Source organism: Capricornis sumatraensis, chromosome 2 (assembly GCF_032405125.1).
Source record: "Capricornis sumatraensis isolate serow.1 chromosome 2, serow.2, whole genome shotgun sequence".
Classification (NCBI taxonomy): Eukaryota; Metazoa; Chordata; class Mammalia; order Artiodactyla; family Bovidae; genus Capricornis; species Capricornis sumatraensis.
The window spans coordinates 218,279,701-218,302,336 of NC_091070.1; positions in this window are offsets into that span (position 1 = coordinate 218,279,701).

Sequence of the window (22,636 nt, forward strand, 5' to 3'; positions counted from 1 at the left end):
CCCCACCCCCACCCCCCAGCAAACCTCTTCATTCACTCCCTTTCATTCATTTACTCCGTATCCATTCATAGCTAGCTGCAGACTGGGCGGCTCTGCTGGAGTTTCGGGTACACGCCCACCCAGGCAACCAAGGTCAGCACTAGCCCAGATCTGTCAGGATACGTAGCTTCCAGGTGGCCTTTTCTTACTTTTCAGATTATGCGTCGCAAGTTTTGGTTCAGCAAATAGGGTCCTTGTTACTAAGGGGATGTACAAAAAAGAAATAAATGATGCTGTCCCTGCCCCCAAATCGCATCATTCGGGAGAAAGGACCATCTCATGAAAAGGGAACTTAATCAAATACTAAACTGGGAGGTGTGGATCAGAAATTAACCGGGGCAAGAGTTGTGCGCAGAGGTTCCGTGGAGGAGGCAGCGCTTGAAGAGTGGCGTTTGGAAAAGGAGGATTTTCCGAAGGCGGAAGCCACAAAGACATGAGCCCGGTATAGCAGGCTCTGGGAGAGAGCTCTGTACTCTGAGCACCTTGGCTGCGGCCATTTGCTCTTCAATAAGCCTTCTGTCTATAAACTGTCAGGAGAGGGACTTACCTGGTGATCCGGTGGTTAGGACTCCCGGCTTCCAATGCATGGGGCTCAAGTTCTATGCCTGGTCGGGGACTAAGATCCCACATGCTTTATGGCATAGCCCCCCAAAATTTTTTAAGTGTCAGGAGAGCAGAACTTCCTCTCAGACAAGGTAGAGGGCCAAGGCTTTCTGGTGGGATCCGGAACACAGGCAGGCTCCAAGGCAGCTCAGCTGCACCCTGCTCTGAAATTGCGTGGTCCGACGTGGGAAGCAAGGTTGTTTGGGCTTGGAAGTGCAGAGGGGGCCTGTGGACTCTCCCTCCCCTTGTACATTCTTCTTCCTGGGTGCTACTGGTAGATCAAGGATGGGAAGGAAGGAAGAGTCATGATCTGGTGGCCTGAAGCAGACTAAGCTGCTAGTTCCGGAAGCCAAACACACATTGAGGATTTCCCCTGCCCTCGGCAAAGTGTGTGTGCAACTTCCTCGGACACAGATGCAAAGCCGGGCAACGCCAAGTTCATCAGGACAGTCCTTCCCACAAAAGTCCTGGCAGGCCAGCTGAGGCAGCCAGCTTCTGTCTGATATTGACACCTCAACTACGACTCCCTGCCCCCTCCTGAATAAACCTACACAAATGCCAAGCAAATCCAGGCCCAGCTGCACCTTGCACATACCCAGAGCCTTTTGTTTCTTCACCTACATTGACGTCAAGGATAAGCTCCTTTGTTCTGGAAGTGAGAGAAAACAGATAGCTCATTCACATTACACAGAGATTCTCCTCCTGCTCAACTTTTCTTGTGTCTTGCTCCATATCCAGGCTTCAGCCTAATGTCATTTCCTATCTAAATTTAGCCTTTTCTATTTCCACCCATCAGTTCAGTCCCTCAGTCGTGTCCAAGTCTTTGCGACCCCATGGACTGCAGCACACCAGGCTTCCCTGTCCATCACCAACTCCTGGAGCTTGCTCAAACTCATGTCCATTGAGTCAATGATGCCATCCAACCATCTCATCCTCTGTTGTCCCTTTCTTCTCCTGCCTTCAATCTTTCCCAGCATCAGGGTCTCTTAAAAAATGAGTCAGTTCTTCACTTCAGGTGGCCAAAGTATTGGAGTTTCAGCTTCAGCATCAGTCCTTCCAATGAATATTCAAACTGATTTCCTTTAGGATGGACTGGTTGGATCTCCTTGCAGTCCAAGGGACTCTCAAGATTCTTCTCCAATACCACAGTTCAAAAGCATCAATTCTTCGGCCCTCAGATTTCTTCATAGTCCATCTCTCACAAATGACTACTGGAAAAACCATTAGCTTTGACTAGACTGACCTTTGTCTGCAAAGTAACATCTCTGCTTTTTTAATATGCAGTCTAGGTTGTCTATAGCTTTTCTTCCAAGCAGCAAGTGTCTTTTAAGTTCATCACGTCAGTCACCATCTGCAGTGATTTTGGGGCCTAAGAATATAAAGTCTGTCACTGTTTCCGTTGTTTCCCCATCTATTTGCCATGAAGTGATGGGACTGGATGCCATGATCTTTGTTTCCAGCCACAAATCTGGTGAAAAGTGAAATCCATTCTTTTAGGAATTATCAGACACTGTGGACCTTGACAACTCTTTGGAACTGAATCTGTGTTCAGTCTCATGGCTCCTGTCTTCATTCTTGCTGTTGGAAATGTTCATTCACTCCACTAATACTTGGTGACACCTGAGTATTGTGGGTGTGCAAAGATGCATCTCATTGGCGCCTCTGCTTATAAGGAGTTTGCAACGTAGGTGGGGAGATGAGGGAGGTCTGGGGACAATTTCAAATAAGATGGGTTGTGAGTCCCAGGAGAATGGCATAGATCTGGTGGAAGCAGCCACCCCAGTGCCAGCTGCGGGGTGGTAACTTCCAGAGCCAAGGTGATAGGTGAGCGTATGTGTGTGTGCATGTGAATGCGTGCGTGTGCATTCAGGTGCACACATTAGTGCTTTCAGGTTGGAGGAGGAGGGGAGAAGATATCCTCTCCTGGTCAGTCTATCCTGACCCAGAAATGTGCTTGGATCAGCTGTCACCTCTCGCACAGGACTCTTGGCCCCGGGGGAGGGCAGGCGAGCAAGAAGGAACCTGGGTGTGGGGGTGGCACCCGGGTCCCAGCTGCCTGAGGAATGCTGTATGTGGAAGAGATGGCCTCTCGTCTCAGCCTTCTCCCTACCTCCCAGCTGCTCGGTCCTGCACCCCCGCCCACTCAGCCTGGGCCCTGCCTGGAGGAGCCCTCCGCGCCGGGCCTCCAGGCCTCCATGTCCCTACCAGGACACTTGCTGGCTCACTCACTCGCTGCTGCACTCGGTCAGCCAGCTGTTCACTGTGGCCGAGCACCGCGCTGGGCACTGCTTCTCTGGTCCTGGATCCCGTGCTTTGTGAGCCGGTGAGCTGAGGGGTGAGCTGGGAAGAGAAGGATGAGGTCTGTGAGTGTGTGTGGGAGGGTGGCTCTCATGTCCTCTCTAGGCAGATGGAGGGGACCCTGTCGGCCTGTCTGGCTTCGCAGAGCCCCTTCCTGGGTTTAGGGACCCTGGAGATGAGAACTCGGACCCTGAACCTCCCTCTCCAGCCTCCCTCATGCCAGGCACTGGGCACTGAGGCAGTTCCTGTCTGGGAGACCCTTAGCCAGCTCCCAAAGTGGGACCCAAGCTCGTGGGCAGCTCTGTCCAGGGTCCAAAGACACGAGTGAGGCAAGGCCCACACGCCCCTGTGGTTGGGAAGGTTCCTGAACCGAGCAGTGACCAGCGGGCTGGCACTTCTCTCTGGCTGCAAGATGGTCTGGGAGCCAGCGGAGAGAAGGTGTCTATATTGTGCTGGGCACCTACTGAGAAGGGCTTTTGGTTTTTAAACTAAATACAGATGCAGGGAAGGTTTTCTTTCCTTTGGGGACATGTGTTTATGCTGTGTGTGCATGACACACGTGTGTGTGTGTGTGTGAGTGTTCACAGTCCTCCCTGAAAGTCGTAGACTGAGTTATCGCAACGAGTGTGCAGCCTCTGTCTTCCTTCACCTCGCCCTGAGAAGAGACTCTGAAAAGGACTGAACGTGTCCGCACAGCGCTGCCTGGCCTGGAGAGCTGGCCTCCGCGTCTGCATTGTCCCCTTGCAAGTGACATCCTCACTGTCACAGTTCTGACGGCACAGGGTAGGGCCTCTGTACAAAGTCGGATAGAAGTGGTGATGGTGGGCATCCTGGCCCAGTTCCCAGGTGGACAAAAAGTGCTCAGTGTTTCTCCATAAACTATGATGGGAGCCTCAGTTGTTTAGTTCTCTGTGGATGTCTTTTGTTGTATAGAGAAAGTGTCCTTCTATTTTATTACTATTAATATAATTATTGGGCTTCCCTGGTGACTCAGACGGTAAAGAATCTGCCAGTAATGCAGGAGACCTGGGTTTGATCCCTGGGTTGTGAAGATCTCCTGGGGAAAGGAATGGCTACCCACTCCAGTGTTCTTGCCTGGAGAGTCCCAAGGACAGAGGGGCCTGGTGGGCTACAGTCCATAGGGTCGCAAAGAGTTGGGCATGGCTAAAATTACTATTGATTAATACTATTCTACATTAAAGTAAATATTATTATATTAATAGTCTGCTGAGAGCTTTCTTTTCCCTTGTTGGCCATGCTACGCAGCTTGAGGGATCTTAGCTCCCCAACTAGGACACATTCCCCAGCAGTAGAAGACTGGAGTCTTAACCATGGGCCACCAGGGGATTTCCTCTGAGAGTGTTTTAAAATCATACACTGACACAATGACGTTCAGCCCATGGCAATTGTTATTGCTTAAAAATGTCTCCCCCAAATTAACCTATTTTTGCAGATCTGCAGATAATTTAAACCACCATAACTTTGTCTGTACCATAAAGCACTCTGTATAGACCTGCTTGGTTCATTATTGTATCTTAAAACAAAAAACCTAAATGAATAAAAAAAAAAAATTAGTGCCCAAGACTCCACCTTTTCATGTTGTCAGTTTCTTCTTTTTGCTAGAGGAACCCAATAATTAAACGTGTACCTCACTGAATTCTCTTGCTATCTGTTTCACAAATAAAAGGCATGCTCTTAACAGAAGCCAAAAAACTGTTTGCTATCGTGTCATGTGAGAAAGGATTAAAACTTTCAACTTCCTGGTCATGAGGCTGTTAAAGGTAACTGAGGGTTTAACTGAGATGAGAGCTGTGCTCTAGGTGAGGTGTGGGAGCTGGCAGTGGGTAGGTTGAGTTTGCCTGTTAGATTTTTGCCTCGAGACTTTGAGGGCTGATGTATGGGTCACGTTTTCTGGTGTCTGGGAGGTTGAGGCCCCTTCACAGAGTTTCTGGACCACTGGTACCCCTCACTTTCCTGGAAAGGCCCTAGAAAGACAGCTTGCCCACAAGGCCCCCTTGGCTGTGGTGACCCTCACATATCCAAGGTGCCCCTTTCTTTGGAGGACAGAGCATCTCTCCTTGGTTGGCATGCCCTCCAGCTGGTGTTCGGGGCCGTGGACTGGACCAGGAGCCCTGGGACAGAGTCTCTTGCCTTAACACACTCTGCCAGGTGTGTGTCCCAAGGCGGGCTTAGCCAGCATTGCCAGGGTTGGTGTTGAAGCTGGCACCCCGCCCCCCCAAACATGCCTATCCCAAACATGCCTATCCCAGGAATGGGAGCCCTGCGCGCTTTGGGGGCCAAGAAGGGCCCTCCCTGTGTGGTCCTCCAGGAGGCTGAGGTGGGTCCACATCCATGGCGGGCCTGGACCGCAGGAGGTCTCCCGCCCCGCGGACGAGCTGTGACCCAGCACATGCTCGCTGCGTGCAGTGCTCCGGGCGCACCCTCTTTCATTCTCATCTCTGACGGGCGTGTGTCCAGAGCCACATGGTCCCTTTACAAAGACACCCTCGACATCAGAACACACTAAGGAATCGCGCAGAGCTGTGTCTCGTGTCCCGGAGGAGAGACAGGAGACGGCCTTTGCAAAACGATCCCATCCCCTCTGTGCCTGCACCTGCGGAGCCTGGGAACCAGGCGGCCAAAGTCCGAACTCCAGTGTTCCTCTTGTCCCCTGGACGTTTTCCCCGCCCCAAATCTCTCTCTACGCTGCAGCTGGCCAGGCCCCTGAACCCGCCTAGCTCAGGTCAGTTCAGTCACTCAGTTGTGTCCGACTCTGTGGCCCCAAGGACTGCAGCACACCATTCCTCCCTGTCCATCACCAACTCCCGAAGCTTTCTCAAACTCATGCCCATCGAGTCGGTGATGCCATCCAACCATCTCGTTCTCTGTCCTCTTCTCCTCCCGCCTTCAATCTTTCCCAGCATCAGGGTCTTTTCCAATGAGTCAGTTCTCCACACCCTCCTAACCGCCCTTTAAATACTGAGAGGCTCGCAGTGGTGGGGGAGTCGGGGGTGCAGATGGCTGGAGTGCACGTCCCGCCTGTGGACACCCGTCCACCACTGGTCCACACAGCCATGCCATCCACAGTGCCCCTCCTGGATGGCAGGAACCCTGCCTTCTGCTGAGCCTCTGCCTGTAAGTTTTTCATCTCTAAACTGGGGCCACGACTCACCCTGCGTTACCTGCCATGTTGGTCTTCGCTCACCAGCTTCTCCTTGGTGCTCAGGGTGGAAAACACTCCACTAGTGCCCAGACGAAACCTCTGTGGAAGCAACAAAGGGGTCTGGCTGGACTGCTCTCTCGGGATGGCCACATCCCTTCTGGCGATGGGGACGGGCCGCCTGGCTGAGTTGTCAAGGCAGGAGCCCGGCAGTCTTAGCTGTGGACAGCAGCAGCCTTGGGGCACACAGGGGTCCCATTGTGAAAGAGATCCTCAGGGAGAGAGGGCTGCTGTGGGCCCATCTCCCAGCTCCTCCTCAACAGGTCAAGGGCTACAAGGGAGGAGGAAGGGGAAATAGGAGGCACCCACCCCATGGCACTACTGAGGCTTCTGGGGCCCCGTGAAGACCATGCATTGGGGGAATTTATGTGGATGCTCAGGAAAGAGATGGGGTCCCCTTGGCCTGGCTGTCAGCAACACCCCAGATTCTCAGGAAGCTGGAAGGGCTCGTCTGCACGATGAGAACCAACACTGGTGCTGCAGAGCAAAGCGGAGGGCAGGGGGCCAATCCAGGACCCCTGCCCCGGAGTCGGTGGTCTGCACAGACACGCCTTCCCACCTGTGTCTTGGAGCAGGAGCTCAAGGAAGTCTGGCACAGGCCCCCCTCCACCTGAGGGAGCTCCTGAGACCTCGAGATCAACTAGGACACCCCATCGAGGCTGTGGGCTCCCTGAGGGACTTGGTGGAATCCAGAAAGAACCCCGGACTATGCCTTCTGGAGTCAGAAAATGCCAAGTGATTTGATGTGATGTGGCCTCCAAGTGGGCGGATGTCCTTGGCATTGGTCCTCCAGGCCAGAAGCAGTGCCGGGGTGGAATAGTCATCCCAGACATCTGCCTGAGATTGGGAAGGGGAGGGGAGAGAGTGAGGCCCTGCCACCTCCCAAACCACGTGGCTGTGGCTTGGGAGCAAAAGGTGCTAAGTAGGGAAGTGACGGCCGGCTAAGCCCTACCCGTGGAAGGCTGTAGATCAAGAAGAATGATGGAGGTGCCCGTGGCAGGAGTAGTGAAGGACTCTTGGAAAGAGAACGTGTGGATGGGGGTGGGGAAATGGTGAAGGGAGATGAACGCAATGACTGGGAGAAAGGGGACGGGTGGAAGACGGGGGGCCAGGAAGTCCCCAAAAGAGCTGAGCCTGTAACCCTCACCTCTGTGGCCCACCCAGCAAAGCTTCTTGCCCTGCTGAAGGCCTCGAGAGTGAAGCTAAGGGCTGGCATGCCATGTGCCGACTACACGGAAAGCCATTCCTGATGGGAATGCTGGTGGCCGTAGGGTCCACCCTGCCAGACTAGTCCCAGCCTGGCCTGTCTGCACCCTGTCTGAGTCCTTCAAACCAGAAGATGAGGACCGAGGCCCTGGCCCTCTTCTCCCTTTAGGAGGGAGTGTGGACTGCTTGTTATCTACACTGTAAAGAGTGGGGATCCCAGGCCCGGGGCTCCCAGATGGTGCCCGAGAAAGGTCACCGTGGTATCTGCTGTCCTGGTGGGACTGCTGAGCTGGCCTTGCACTTGTCCAGTGGGTGGCAGGAGGCAAGGGATAGGAGAGGGCCAGCTCGCCAGTTCCTCACTTCTCACCCTCCGATGGGCAGAAATCCCAGGTGTGATTTTTCACTCAGCCACCCAGAGGGGTTCACAGGCTGAGCGCACGAACCTGCTGACCAGTTGGTGTGTCCCACGTGGCTCAGTGGGAAGTGGAGGTCGCCATGGAAACGCCTCCCTTTGTATTCTCCTCCCTCTTTCTCCACACGCACTCCCTGGGATTGCGCCTCCTGATGATGTGTTAGTTCTTGACACTAAATGTGTGAAGAGACACATTAGAGACTCGAAACGAAGCCCCCGGAGGCTGATAATGGTTCTAGAGAGCAGACCCTCAGAGTTTCATTCTGAGTCAGACTGCCCATCTGTCTCCAAGTCACAGAAACCCTATTCCTGGGGTTAAGTGGGATTGCAACAGGGTTCAGCCATGGCTCATTCTGTATGCCCAAGAATGAGTTTTTTAGTTTTGAGCTAAGAATGGTTTTCATTTTTTAAAGAGAAAAGGGAGGGGAAAAAAAAATCAAAGACAATGCTACAGCGATCACATGAGCCTGGATCATTTACTCTCTGGCTATTTACAGGAAGTTTGCTGAAGGCTGGTAATAACCTACCAGGCAGTTCAGTTCAGTCGCTCAGTCGTGTCCAACTCTTTGCGACCCCATAATCACAGCACGCCAGGCCTCCCTGTCCATCACCATCTCCCGGAGTTCACTCAGACTCACGTCCATCGAGTCCGTGATGCCATCCAGCCATCTCATCCTCTGTCATCCCCTTCTCCTCCTGCCCCCAATCCCTCCCAGCATCAGAGTCTTTTCCAATGAGTCAACTCTTCGCATGAGGTGGCCAAAGTACTGGAGTTTCAGCTTTAGCATCATTCCTTCCAAAGAAATCCCAGGGCTGATCTCCTTCAGAATGGACTGGTTGGATCTCCTTGCAGTCCAAGGGACTCTCAAGAGTCTTCTTCAACACCACAGTTCAAAAGCATCAATTCTTCGGCGCTCAGCCTTCTTCACAGTCCAACTCTCACATCCATACATGACCACAGGGAAAACCATAGCCTTGACTAGGTGGACCTTAGTCGGCAAAGTAATGTCTCTGCTTTTGAATATACTATCTAGGTTGGTCATAACTTTTCTTTCAAGGAGTAAGCGTCTTTTAATTTCATGGCTGCACTCACCACCTGCAGTGATTCTGGAGCCCAAAAAAATAAAGTCTGACACTGTTTCCGCTGTTTCCCCACCTATTTCCCATGAAGTGATGGGACCAGATGCCATGATCTTCGTTTTGTGAATGTTGAGCTTTAAGTCAACTTTTTCACTCTCCTCTTTCGCTTTCATCAAGAGGCTTTTGAGCTCCACTTCACTTTCTGCCATAAGGGTGGTGTCATCTGCATATCTGAGGTGATTGATATTTCTCCCGGCAATCTTGATTCCAGCTTGTGTTTCTTCCATCTCATGATGTACTCTGCATAGAAGTTAAATAAGCAGGGTGACAATATACAGCCTTGACATACTCCTTTTCCTATTTGGAACCAGTCTGTTGTTCCACGTCCAGATCTAACTGTTGCTTCCTGACCTGCATATAGATTTCTCAAGAGGCAGGTCAGGTGGTCTGGTATTCCCATCTCTTTCAGAATTTTCCACAGTTGATTGTGATCCACACAGTCAAAGGCTTTGGCATAGTCAATAAAGCAGAAATAGATGTTTTTCTCGAACCCTGTTGCTTTTTCCATGATCCAGCAGATGTTGGCAATTTGATCTCTGGTTCCTCTGCCTTTTCTAAAACCAGCTTGAACATCAGGGAATTCACGGTTCACGTATTGTTGAAGTCTGGCTTGAAGAATTTTGAGCATTACTTTACTAGCATGTGAGATGAGTGCAATTGTGCGGTAGTTTGAGCATTCTTTGGCATTGCCCTGCTTTGGAATTGGAATGAAAACTGACCTTTTCCAGTCCTGTGACCACTGCTGAGTTTTCCAAATTTGCTGGCATATTGAGTGCAGCACTTTCACAGCATCATCTTTCAGGATTTGAAACAGCTCAACTGGAATTCCATCACCTCCACTAGCTTTGTTCGTAGTGATGCTTTCTAAGGCCCACTTGACTTCACATTCCAAGATGTCCAGCTCTAGATTAGTGATCACATCATCATGATTATCTGGGTCATAAAGATCTTTTTTGTACAGTTCTTCCGTGTATTCTTGCCACCTCTTCTTAATATCTTCTGCTTCTGTTAGGTCCATAAAATTTCTGTCCTTTATCGAGCCCATCTTTGCATGAAATGTTCCCTTGGTATCTCTAATTTTCTTGAAGAGATCTCTAGTCTTTCCCATTCTGTTGTTTTCCTCTATTTCTTTGCATTGATCGCTGAAGAAGGCTTTCTTATCTCTTCTTGCTATTCTTTGGAACTCTGCATTCAGATGCTTATATCTTTCCTTTTCTCCTTTGCTTTTCGCCTCTCTCCTTTTCCCAGCTATTTATAAGGCCTCCCCAGACAGCCATTTTGCTTTTTTGCATTTCTTTTCCATGGGGATGGTCTTGATCCCTGTCTCCTGTACAATGTCATGAACCTCAGTCCATAGTTCATCAGGCACTCTATCTATCAGATCTCGTCCCTTAAATCTATTTCTCACTTCCACTGTATAATCATAAGGGATTTGATTTAGGTCATACCTGAATGGTCTAGCAATTTTCCCTACTTTCTTCAGTTTAAGTCTGAATTTGGTAATAAGGAGTTCATGATCTGAGCCACAGTCAGCTCCTGGTCTTGTTTTTGTTGACTGTATAGAGCTTCTCCATCTCTGGCTGCAAAGAATATAATCAGTCTGATTTCAGTGTTGACCATCTGGTGATGTCCATGTGTAGAGTCTTCTCTTGTGTTGTTGGAAGAGGATGTTTGCTATGACCAGTGCATTTTCTTGGCAAAACTCTTTAGTCTTTGGCCTGCTTCATTCCGTATTCCAAGCCAAATTTGCCTGTTACTCCAGGTGTTTCTTGACTTCCTACTTTTGCATTCCAGTCCCCTATAATGAAAAGGACATCTTTTTTGGGTGTTAGTTTTAGAAGGTCTTGTAGGTCTTCATAAAACGGTTCAACTTCAGCTTCTTCAGCATTACTGGTTGGGGCATAGACTTGGATAACTGTGATATTGAATGGTTTGCCTTGGAGATGAACAGAGATCATTCTGTCGTTCTGAGATTGCATCCAAGTACTGCATTTCGGACTCTTTTGTTGACCATGATGGCTACTCCACTTCTTCTGAGGGATTCCTGCCCGCAGTAGTAGATATAATGGTCATCCAGCACTTTGGCCACCTGATGCGAAGAGTTGACTCATTGGAAAAGACTCTGATGCTGGGAGGGATTGGGGGCAGGAGGAGAAGGAGACGACAGAGGATGAGATGGCTGGATGGCATCACAGACTCGATGGACGTGAGTCTGAGTGAACTCTGGGAGATGGTGATGGACAGGGAGGCCTGGTGTGCTGCGATTCATGGGGTCGCAAAGAGTTGGACACGACTGAGCGACTGAACTGAACTGAGTTAAATTCACCCATTCCAGTCCATTTTAGTTCGCTGATTCCTAGAATGTCGACGTTTACCCTGCCATCTCTTGTAAGATGGTAGATGTTGCAAGAGGGCATCAGAGGGCAGACACACTGAAAACCATACTCACAAAAAACTAGTCAATCTAATCACACTAGGACCACAGCCTTGTCTAACTCAATGAAACCAAGCCATGCCTGTGGGGCAACCCAAGACGGGTGGGTCATGGTGGAGAGGTCTGACAGAATGTGGTCCACTGGAGAAGGCAATGGCAAACCACTTCAGTTTTCTTGCCTTGAGAACCCCATGAACAGTATGAAAAGGCAAAATGATAGGATACCGAAAGAGGAACTCCCCAGGTCATTAGGTACCCAATATGCTACTGGAGATCAGTGGAGAAATAACTCCAGAAAGAATGAAGGGATGGAGCCAAAGCAAAAACAATACCCAGTTGTGGATGTGACTGGTGATAGAAGCAAGGTCCGATGCTGTAAAGAGCAATATTGCATAGGAACCTGGAATGTCAGGTCCATGAATCAAGGCAAATTGGAAGTGGTCAAACCTACCAGGCAAGAGCATTGCAATTCCTCAGGTGTTTACCTGTGGTCAGTTGTAATGGACGTAGGCAGAGAGCAAGGCATTCAGAGATCAGGCAGAGGTGGTGCTTTCTCAGTGGGGGACAAGGTGATCCTATTTATTATGGAGAAGGCAGGCCCATTATGTTGGTGCTGGAGACCCTGGAAAAAGAAAAAGTTCACTGCCAACTTGACAAGCTCTGTGAAGCTAACGGCTCCTTTGCAGTCCAGCAGGTTTGTGCCTCCCAGAGCCGTGGGGCGGACTGGTAGAAATCATGCCTAGACGTTGATTATGAGGTTCCCTCCCTTGGCTTGCAAAGAGATCAAACCAGTAAGGAAATCAACTCTGAATATTCACTGTGAGGACTGATGCTGGAGATGAAGCTCCAACACTTTGGCCACCTGATGAGAAGAGCTGACTCATCTGAAAAGACCCTCATGCTGGGAAAGATTGAGGGCAGGAAGAGAAGGGGATAGCAGAGGATGAGATGGTTGTATTTCCTCACCAGCTCAATGGACAAGAGTTTGAGCAAACTCCAGTAGATAGTGAAGGACAGAGAAGCCTGGTGTGCTGCAGTCTATGAGGTCGCAAAGAGTCAGACGCGACTTAGCAATTGAATGATAACAAGAACAGAGCTACAAAGGAGATCATGAGTCACAGCCTGGACAGGTCCCCTCTGTCAAGGTCAGGAGTTACATAGGGTATGATCCTGGGTCATGGGTGGGCGCAACTAGGTAGATGAGCTGGGATTTCTTTCTCTCTTTTGAACTTGACTTGCGTTTGGCTGAGCCATTCTTAGCCGTGGCACGCAGAATCTTTGTTGCCCCATGGGGGTCTTTTGTTTCAGCGCACAGACTAACTGTGATGGGCTCTGGATCACGTGGGCTCAGTAGTTGCAGTACTTGGGCTTAATTTCTCTGTGGCATGTGGGATCTTAGTTCCCTGACCAGGGATTGAACATATGTCCCCTGCATTGTAAGGCAGATTCCCAACCACCGGACCACCAGGGATGTCTCGAGATGAATTTCAAAGCCCCAAGTCCCCAGGAGCCTCCTCACTGGCAGAAACAATCCCTTCCCCCTTGCAGAGAACAGACTGCCCTTGACTGACGCCTCACCTGGAGCAGGTGCCCTGCAAATGATGCTTGTTCTCTTCAAGACCTGCTCTGTGATTCCAGGCCTTTGGGGAGGCTCGGATGTCAGCACTGATGCTGCACAGGGGAGATATGCCCTGCCCTGCTGAGCCAGCCCACATGCCGAAAGAATTCAGCAGGCCTGGCTGACACCCACCCACAGGACCGAAGGCCACGTGTGACGGTGGGTCTTCAGAGTGTTGCAAGGGGAGGAATACAAGGCTACGTTCGTGGCTGGAGAAGAATTCACTGGCGTGGGGCAGCCTTCTGCGGTTTAGAACTTAATGTTTTGGCAAGAACACCAGGAACTGGCTCTAATCATTTCTTGGGATGACTCCAGTGGTGTGCTGGTAAAAGGTTAACGACCAGGTCCCTGGAGGGAAACGTTTGTCCTGGTGCAAATGTCCCCACTGTGGCCAATTTCCAGCTGCTAACAGGGATCTGTTAACACAGGGGCAAAGCCCACCCTGCCAACCCGCGGAGGGAAAAGGCCCACCGCGGATCCGTCTGGTATGGCTCGCAGAAGTGTTTTAGAAAATGGAGTGAATTCGCTCGGTTGCCGGTAGAAATGGGTCTTCCAAAGCTTAACACCTGAAAGGCTTGTTTTCAGACTCTTTATTTAGAAGACTTGAAAAAGAGGCGACGGTTAGTGACAGTTGGAGCGCAGGGAGCTCTGCTCCATGTCGTGTGGCAGCTGGGGCGGGAGGGGGTCTGGGGAGAACGGACTCCTGTGGGTGTTAGCCGAGTCCCTCTGCTGCCCCTCTGAGACCATCACAGCATTGGTAATTGGCTACACCCCAAGATGAAACAGAAAGCTCACTGAAAAGACTGTGAAAGAGAGGCAATTGTTGTCCAATAATCCCAATAAAGTGTGCAGCATAAAAACACTTCTCAGGGCTGTCGAGGCCGCTGGCTTCTTGGAGGAGGAGTGTGTCCTGAGTCCGTTCACGAGGGACTTGACATCGTGGCTCTTGAGATGCTGCTTGGGGCCGGGACAGGCCAGACCTCAGTCTCGGCACTCCTGCTCTTCACAACCATGAACTCCACTGTCAGCAGAGGAGGCCGCTCGTGTGTCTGTCCCTGACTGAGGGCCCAGGGGGTCGGGCATATCATTAGGGCTCCAGTGAAGGAGGGACGGCTGCCAGCACCCCTGTCTCACCCCCTGGGAACGACCCCTGCCCTTTGCCTCTCACAGCTGAGCCTGGAGAGCTAGAAGTCTGGGCTGAGCTTTCTGTTCCCACCCCACATGGATTCCAGCCCTCAGGGTCAAAGGCCAGGAGGAGGTCGCCAGAAAGTCTCAGTGTCTGTGACAAGATTATTTCCTCAGTTAGATCTATATTTTGTTCTCATTGTAAAAATTCTTCTTATGTATAAATGTTGATTATCTGGAATTTAACATTTATGTATACAAATATATGTGTCATGGAGTGGAGTGGATGCCTATTACAGGATATATGAAGGACACTGAGAAGTCTAAAAAAGGAAACTAGTATTGCCCACATTCCACAACCCAGAGAAGAGTCACTGAAAAATCTGGATGTTCCTTTTTGGTTTTCTCCTATATACACATTCACACACACAACTATTGGCCTGTGACACTGAGATTTGAACTTTATTGAAAGAATATGGACTTACCTTCCAGGTGAGCTGCACAAGCTAACAGCCTGTGACTGTGTTGGTGTGAATGTGTACACAGGAGAGCACCAAAAAGGAACATCCAGGCTTTACAGTGATTTTTCTCTGGCTTGCGGAATATGGGCAATAGTTTTCTTTTTTATACTTCTCAGTGTCCCTCATATGTGCTAAAGTAAGCATTCATTCGTGTTATATATATTTGTATACACAAATTATAAATTATAGGTGATCTACATTTATATATATAGTGTCACTTTTAAATGGCTTGCTTTGTAACTCCAGTAGAGAATTGGGACCAGAGCAGTAAAAAGTCAAGAGACTGAATTCTTCATATTGTGAAGTTGCTACTTTTATTTGACTTCTTTCCCCAGTTTTCGTCTTCAATAATTACACAAGCATGAGCTTCATGCAATTTTGAGCAACCGCTGCAGGTTTACCTTGTCCAAACCTTTGAAGAAATCATAAATAGTCTACAGAGGCAAAGTCAGATGACAGAACAATAAACAAACCTCAGAAAACAATCCGACAGGCATAAATCAGGTGCAGCCACGCGTGCAACACACAGACGCAGGAGCAGGGGCCGTGGGCTCTCGGGGGGCCGAGCACACCCAACACCTGCGGGCTCTCGAGAGTCGGGCGCAGACACAAATGCCATGGGATGGAAAAAGACTAAGGCAAAACGACGAGCGAGGCTATCTCTGGAAAACCAAGGAAAGTAGGTGTGGCAATATTGCAAAAAGACAAAGCAGGATTTGGGCTTCTGGGGGCAGGTATCTCATATGGAATATGTGTGACCATGCGACGCATACCTGCCAGTGGGGAGCACAGGGAGGGAACGCACGGAAGGCACGCATTTCTGTCCGGTGCATAGAGTGAGAGTGGCTTCCTCGCCGGCTTCCCAGCTTTTGTTTTGCTTGTACAAACAAACTGGGGATGCTGATTTCTGTACTGTCTTTCTCATCTGGGTTGAGAAAATAAAAACCAAGCTTCTAAGCATGTTTGCTTAAAGACCATCGTGCATAACAGCCAAGACATGGAAGCAACTTAAGTGTCTATAGGCAGATGAATGGATAAAGTTGTGAGACATATATGTATGTATATAATGGAATACTCCTCAATCACAAGAGAGAATGGAATAAAACCATCTGAGGCAACATGGACCTAGAGATGATCACACTACACGACGTAAGTCAGACAGAGAAAGGCCAGTGTCATATGACGTCACTTCCATGTGGAATCGGAAAAAATGACACAAAAGAACAGATTAACAGAACAGAAACAGATGTAGAAAACAAACTTATGGTTACCAGAAGGGTAACAGAGGGAGGGATAAATTAGGAGTTTGGAATTATCAGATACACACATTACTATATATAAAAGAGATAAACGACCAGGACCTACTGTATAGCACAGAGAGCTCTACTCAATATCTTATAACAACCTATAATGGAAAAGAATCTGAAAAAGAATATATATGCAATTATATATATACATGGGCATATGTATACATATATGCTTCACTTTACTGTACCCCTGAAACTAACACGCCATGGGAAATCAACTCTTAGTGCAGCTCAGTTCAGTCGCTCAGTCGTGTCTAAGTCTTTGCGACCCCACAAACTGCAGCACGCCAGGCCTCCCTGTCCATCACCAACTCCCAGACCTTACTCAAACTCATGTCCATTGAGTCAGTGATGCCATCCAACCATCTCATCCTCTGTTGTCTCCTTCTCCTGCCCTCAATCTTTCCCAAGATCAGGGTCTTTTCCAAGGAGTCAGTTCTTCACATCAGGTGGCCAGAGTACTGGAGTTTCAGCTTCAGCATCAATCCTTCCAATGAATAGTCAGAACTGATTTCCCTTAGGAGGGACTGGTTGGGTGTCCTTGCAGTCCAAGGGACTCTCAAGAGTCTTCTCCAGCACCACAGTTCAAAAGCATCAATTCTTTGGCGCTCAGCTTTGTTTATGGTCCATATATGGACTCACATCAATATATGACTGCTGGACAAACCATAGCTTTGACTAGACGGACCTATGTTGGCAAAGCAATGTCTCTGCTTTTTAATATATTGTCTAGGCTGGTCATAGCTTTTCCTCCAAGGAGCAAGCATTTTTTAATTCCATGGCTGCAGTCACCATCTGCAGTGATTCTGGAGCCCCCCCGCAAAATAAAGTCTGTCACTGTTTCCATTGTTTCCCCTTCTCTTTGCCATGAAGTGATAGGACCGGATGCCATGATCTTACTTTCCTGAATGTTGAGTTTTAGGCCCACTTTTTCGCTCTCCTCTTTCACTTTCATCAAGAGGCTCTTTAGTTTTTCTTCGCTTTCTGCCATAACGGTGGTGTCATCTGCATATCTGAGGTTATTGATAGAGTTGATAAATCAACTCTACTTCAGTTAAAAAAAGACCGTGCATCTGTCATGAGTGAGATTTTGGGGAGCGAAGGCAGAGACCCGGCAAGAGGCTCCTCCTGGAGCAGAGTCAGGGCAGTGGCGAGCTCTCTCACCCTTGCCCCCGTGAACCGCCTGCTCACAGCTAGACCCCCGAGGCTTCAGCGTGCCTCTGGGTCGCTCTGCAGCCTCTCTCTCCTCTGACACCCACAGGTCCCGTATTTGAGCATGTGCTGTCTGCTCGTGTTCTTCGATCGGTGAAGACGGCCCTGAGTGTCCTCTGGGTGGGGACATCAAGCCCAGAAAAGACAAGGTCGGAGCTGGGTGTGTGCTGACTTGAATCCTGGACATCGCCTCATGCAGGAAGTCTCCACCATCCCCAGCCCTCACCTCTGCCTGTCCTCTTTCGGGGACACTATGCCCTCGCCCACCACCTGTCCCCAGTTTCCTCTCCTGGCCTCCTCTCCATCCTCACTTCTCAGGACCCAGGGTTCTTCTCACACTCAGAACTTATGGCCCAACCGCCCCATTCGGGAAAAACTGGATGACATCCCTGCCTGGGACCATGCGAGCTTTTTTATTCTGAGGGACAAAGTTTGCGCCCGCTTGGTCTGTAGGTCTAAGTGAAGGGAAGTGAAAGTCGCTCAGTTGTGCCCAACTCTTTGCGACCCCGTGGACTATACAGTCCAAGGAATTCTCCAGGCCAGAATACTGGAGTGGGTAGCCTTCCCCTGCTCCAGGGGATCTTCCCAACCCAGGAATCGAACCCAGGTCTCCCGCATTGCAGGCAGATTCTTTACTAGCTGAGCCGCAAGGGAAGCCCTGTTCTCAAATCTGTTTGAAACTCACTCCCTGTTTTTCCAAGGATGAGCTCCACTTCGTCCTACCAAAGCTTCTTGATTTGTTTCTGTTGAACTCTTTTGTCTCCAATCTTCCCCTCAGTATTCCCCTCCCTCCGCTCGATATTCAGGTCACCAAGGTTTCAGGCCACATCTGCACCAGTCCAGAGATGAACTCTCCTCTACGCGCCCTTAGCTGGCCAATAAAGGAGCTCCCTGAAGGCTTGTACATGGAGCTCCTGTTACTGGGAATTGTCCTTCCAGGTCCTCGGAGGGTTCTCAGGCTAAGCCAAGTGATTCCTGGAAGAAACATGTCCATCCCTGGTGGCTCTGGGCCTCTAGCTGCATGGCCTAGTGTGTGTGTGTCTATACACACGCACGCGCGGGTGTGTGTATGCCTATCACCAGGGACTAGCGTTTTTCACCAGCATCAAAAGACTCACCATCATCAAAAGACTCACCAGCATCAAAAGACTGACCCATTTTCCACAACCACCTTCTTGCAGCTGATGAAGCCTTTGTTCTGTTTGTGTGGGAGACCTGAAATGCATCTCCAGCAGGCCGAGTTGTTTTTCAGAGAAGTGCTGGGGGCTTAGCAGGTGGGAAGGAAGCTTGCCCATGGCTCTCCTGTAAACCTCACTTCCTTTCTTTCTGGAAAATTGGTAAGACTCTGGTTTCCTCTTTCTCAGTGATAATGTAAGCCCTCTCTTTAGACATAAAGTTGACGGGCACAATGGAAATACCCTGAAAACATCACTCCTTGCTGGTACCTGTGATTCAGGCCTGTGAATGCCCCCATTCTTGGTGGTGGTGGATGCCTCGCAGGCACCAGGCTCAGCTCTTGCACATGGCAGAGAGCCTCAAGGAAAGACAAGCCCAGTGCACTCAGCATTTGCCGAGAGCCTACTAAGTCCCAGAAGTGGAATTTGTTTTAGTCCATTTGTAAAATTTCATTGCACTTACAATAAAAACTGTTGCTTTAACTCTTGAACTATTCCATGCACGTGGACCCACCAGGAGTCTCAGCCGGACCAGCCCCACTTTCTTCCAGCAGCTGGCATTATGCCCCTCTTACCTGTCTTAAATCTCTGGCAGCTGTTGGGCACATATAAAATTCATCCGTTTGCACTGAACAAAGTGAAAGGACAAGACTAACATTTAAACCGTTAGCTGTATACTGCCTTTCTGAAGGAAAACCTCATCCCTGGATCTCGGTCTCGGCTTTTTCTTGGCCATGCAGTGAGTATTGTGGGAATTAATATGAATGTTATTTCCCTGTTTCTCTGGCTGTTTTTGTTCTTACAGTGTTGATCTGATCTGTAGGCGAGCACGTCAGAACGAAGGGCATATCAAACCTTGTTTAGAAGGTGATAAACAGGCTTGTTTGGGGGAATCAGAGACCAGCGTGATGGACAAAGTCAAGGAGAGAGACTGAGATTGGTGGGGAGGGGGTCAGGGCCTCTGATGTTTGATCATCAAAATGGTCCCCGGGGGGCTTCCTGGCGGTCCAGTGGTTAGGATTCCACGCTTCCAATGCAGGGAGCATGGGTTTGATCCCTGGTTGAGGAATGACGATCCCACATGCCATAGGGCTCAGCCGTAAAAAAAGGAACCCCAGAATGTGGCCCGAGAAAGGGGTTGGATAAGTGGGCTGTGGGGACCAACAGATGTGGGAGTTGAAGGTCTCTCAGGAGATGCAACCCTGAGCAGCTTTGGTTTGTTTTTATTTTTTTTCTTATCCTGCAAATGTGTGTGGTGTATACTATGCAGAATGGTGGCTTGGGTTTCATAATTCACATGGCCAAAAAGTCCGGAGTGACCAACTTTCCACCGAGTGGCCTGTGAGATTCCTCAAGGGATGGTGAGAGGGTGGGGGCCAGCTCTGGCTCCTGGTGTTGTCAGCTGAGCTTCAGCAGAAGCTGACTGGTCCAGCCTCGAGGGGCAGGAGCTCGTGCCACTGGGCCCAGGCCATCCTATTTCCCGCCACTGCGGCTGACTTCTGGATGGCCAATGGCAGGGGCATGTTGACTTCAACTGGTCAAACCATTTGTGTGCCTGGTTGGTCACTGCCTATTCCTGGTGGGTGTTTCCTGGTGGGTGTCAGTGTGGGAGACAAAGATCTTCACGTCACGACACTCACCAGGGGCGATCGACACACATGCCCCTCCACGAAACTCCTTGCCCTCAATCTTTGCATCCTTCCAGGCCCAGACTAGTGGCAGCCAAGCCTTTCGTCAGTGTCCATGGGTTTGAACAAAGTCAGGTCACTTCCCTCTCTACACACAATGAATGGCTAATTATGCTCCCCAAGGGTGGTGAGCAGAATCATGACCTTTAAAGATTTTCATGTCCCAATCCCTAGAACCTTTGAATATGTTCACGGCCAAAGGGACTGTGCAGATGTCTTAAGTTGAGGATTTTTTCCCAAGCATGAATTTTATTTTATTCATTATTGTAAACTGTTTATTTTATATTGGAGCATAGCTGATTAACAGTGTTGTGATAGCTTCAGGTGAACAGTGAAGGGACTCAGCCATACAGATATATGTATCCATTCTCCCTAAAATGCCCCTCCCATCCAGGCTGGCACATATCAGTTGAGGATTTTGAGATGAGAAGGAGATCTCGAGTTACCTGGGCAGGCTCAACTGAATCATGTGTGTGCACGCTAAATCACTTCAGTCACGTCCAACTCCTCGTGTCTCTAGCCCGCCAGGCTCCTCTCTGCATGGGATTCTCCATGCAAGAATATTGGAGTGGGTTGCCATGCCCTCCTCCAGAGGATCTTCCCGACCTAGGGATCGAACCAGGGATCAATGCAGCATCGCCTGCATTGGCAGGCAGAGTCTTTACCACCAAGCCACCTGGGAAGCACCAACTGAATCACAAGTGTCCTTAAAAGTTAGATGCGGAGATAGGAGAGTCAAAGTCAGAGAAGGTGTAACGACGGAAGCAGAGGCTGAATGACGTGGCACCTGGAAAGGGGTCACTAGCCAACAAGCCCAGGTGGCTTCTAGGAGCTGGAAAAGTCAGGGAAGTGGATTCTCCCCGAGTCTCCAGAAAGAACACAGCCCTCACAGCACCTGGATTTTAGCCCAGCGAGACCCGTTTGGGATTTCTAACCTCCAGGATTGTATGATGCTAAACTTACATTGCTTTAACGTTGGTGGAAATTTGTCACGGCAGCAACAGTGAGCAAATGCATCAAGGGTCTCCTACCTGGGAGACTGGGATGACTTCCTTTCACCCCTGCCTTTCAGAGACAGCTGAGAGAGGCTGGAGTGTGGCAGCTGCTGTTCTCAGGCACCTTCTGCCAACCCGCTCCTGTGGGAAACGCAGCTCCCATCCTCCTCTGTGGATGGAGCCATCCTAACCCGACCCGGCAATAAGCGGAGCTGAGGTATGGCAATGGGGACAAGAGCGGTGGGTGATGTGAGGGTCTGGGTTTAGGTGGTTTACTTTTAAAAAAATATTTTTTGTTTGTTTATCCATGTCACATCTTAGTTGCATCATGGAGGATCATTTTGGGGGCACAGGGACTTTCAGTTGTGGAATGCAGGCTCAGTGGTTGTGTCACACAAGCTCACTTGCCCTGCAGCTTTGTTCCCTGATCAGGGATTGAACTCGAGTCCCTGTATTGCAAGGCAGATTCTTAACAACTGGATGGCCAGGGAAGTCCTTTATGTGGTTTACTTCTGTCCTCTGGCCTTGCTTGTGCCCTCTCCTGAGGTACCACTTTCTTCTTCCAGGGGTTGCTGTTGGCTGTGCCTGACCATCTGACTCACAGGGTCTGGTGGCATGGTGACCGCTTGGCATTTCGAGGTAAGGTGCTCCATCTCTGCTGGGGCACAGAGGCACGCCAGCAGCCATTGGTTTTGGCTGCAGGTATCCTGTGGCCATGCTCCAGGACCCTAGGCTTCTGTGATTCTCCTTCAGGGGCTTGTCATAATATTACCACAGACTTAGTCCACCCCAGAGGAAACCAGTCCTGAATATTCATTGGAAGGACTGATGCTGAAGCTGAAGCTCCAATACTTTGGCCACCTGAGGCGAAGAGCTGACTCACTGGAAAAGAGCCTGATGCTGGGAAAGATCGAAGGCGGGAGGAGAAGGGGACGACAGAGGATGAGATGGTTGGATGGCATCACCAATGCGATGGACATGGCTTTGAGTGAACTCCAGGAGTTGCTGAAGGACCAGGAAGCCTGGCGTGCTGCAGTCCATGGGGTCGCAAAGAGTCGGACACAACTGAGAGACTGAACTGAACTGAGTGCTTTAAAGGAACGCGGCTTCTTTTCCCAGCATACCTCTATAATCATAGCACCTTCCAGATTGCATGGCGTAAGTGGTAGGGATGGTTGCACCACAGCCTGCATCTGGTAGAATTTTCCGGTTCTGGGACCCACTCAGAGCTGTGCTGGGACTTCCCAGAGCCACTGGGTAAACGCTGTTTCTGTTGTCGTGGTTGCTTAGTCGTGTCCAGCTCTTTGTGACCCCAAGGACTGTAGCTTCCCCTGTCCTTCACTAACTCCCAGTTTGTCCAAGTTCATGTCCATTAAGTTGGTGATGCCTTCCAATCATCTCATCCTCTGTCGCCCCCTTCTCCTCCTGCCTTCAATCTTTCCCAGCATCAGGGTCTTTTTCAATGAGTCGGCCCTTTGCATCAGGTGGCCAAAGTATTGGAGTTTTGGCGTCAGTCCTCCCAATGAATACTCAGGGTTGATTTCCTTTAGTATTGACTAGTTTGATCTCCTTGCTGTCAGGAGACTCTGAAGAGTTCTTCTCGAGCACCACAATTCAAAAGCATCGAATCTTCAGCAATCAGT